Below are 1,499 nucleotides of genomic sequence, written 5' to 3' on the forward strand. Positions count from 1 at the left end.
AAGGTACAATACAGAATAGAAAGCGCGATAAAAACAACTAAAAAACCGTAAAAAGGGGCCTAACCTCTGCTTGGAGAGTACGTTTCTCGAACACGGCGCTTTTACCTCTCCAAGTCAGGTACCAATTTTTACACCTTGGTGGCGTTTGTTTGTTTGTTTTTTCGCGAAGATGACAACAAAACGATATATCACGACTGACTGATTCAAATTCGATTTGTCCTTGCCCCAAGGTGTTATCAAGGAGTTTAAAATGGTTTTATAAAAGGTATACACACTGTGTCCTCTTCGCACAAGGAGGTACGATTTTGCAAGAGTACTAATAATTGGGTAATCTCCAAGCAGATCCTACGGTATACGTAGCATAAGATAGTATCAAAAGCTGAAAGAGGGGTGAAGCCGGCTCAGGATTGTGTTTCCCTACCGTGTTTCCTCTACATGGCAAAAGGACACCTCTTGGCTGGCTACACTCATTGGCCAGTTTGGCACTATCTTATGCCATCGTAGGATCTGCTTGGAGATTAATGATTGTGGTCATTAGGGGAGTGTGTACAAAGATGGCTACGGGGCTTTTCACGGGGTTTGCCCTCGGGTTTGGGACCTTTTACACCTATAATGGGTAGTTGATAGCACCTTGATGAGGTGTGATTTTTCGCCGTAATTGGAGTGATATCATTGTATACGCTGGGAGAAGTACTTAGCAATTATTCCCATTGATTGATAGCAGAACGCAGCAAAGTCAGAATTAGGTTCATCCACTTGCAGTAGAAAAGTGACGATAATAGATATCACCAGTGTGCGAAAGAATGTATAAATACTGTAACGTTACATCTGAAGCAAGGGAAAACACATCTTGTCATTACAGGTGTTCATTTACCCACGCCTATTGGTGTCGGTGTCTCGTTTCTCGATCGCGAAACAATCAAGCTTCAATTATCCAGTCAGTCGTGAAGCCATTGTTTTATTTGTTACAAAACTCAAGAAGGTGTTCAGATTACATGTGGTATTACATGTAGGTCAGGCAGTACAGTGACAGCTGGTGCTGGTCAAGACCCATTAAATAAGATGATCTTATCACCGGAGCGACAGCTGAAGATGACCGCAGACATTGTATAAGACGTTCCCATCGTCGGCGCAACCACATTCGGGTTTGCCGCTGTAGATCGGAGAAGATCTCTTCGTCACTAACGGAAGGTAAGTTTATAGCTTTCTACTTATCTAAATATCTCTGGGTAAGATATTATCGTTCTCATCGAAAATTTCCCCACTTCAAATACGTGAATGGTAAAAAGAAATTTTATAAGACGACCCATAGCCGGCGCAACCACATTTGGGTCTGCCACTGTAGATCAGAGAAGATCTCTTCGTCACTAACCTAACGTAAGGTAAGCTTACAGCTTTCTACCTATCTACGTATCTCTAAGGGCTCTTATCGAAACTTTCCCCACTTCAGGTACTCTCCAAGCAGAGGTTGAATCTCGCAGATATAATAGTAGTCGGAA

This window comes from Branchiostoma floridae, chromosome 8, assembly GCF_000003815.2.
Source record: "Branchiostoma floridae strain S238N-H82 chromosome 8, Bfl_VNyyK, whole genome shotgun sequence".
Lineage (NCBI taxonomy): Eukaryota > Metazoa > Chordata > Leptocardii > Amphioxiformes > Branchiostomatidae > Branchiostoma > Branchiostoma floridae.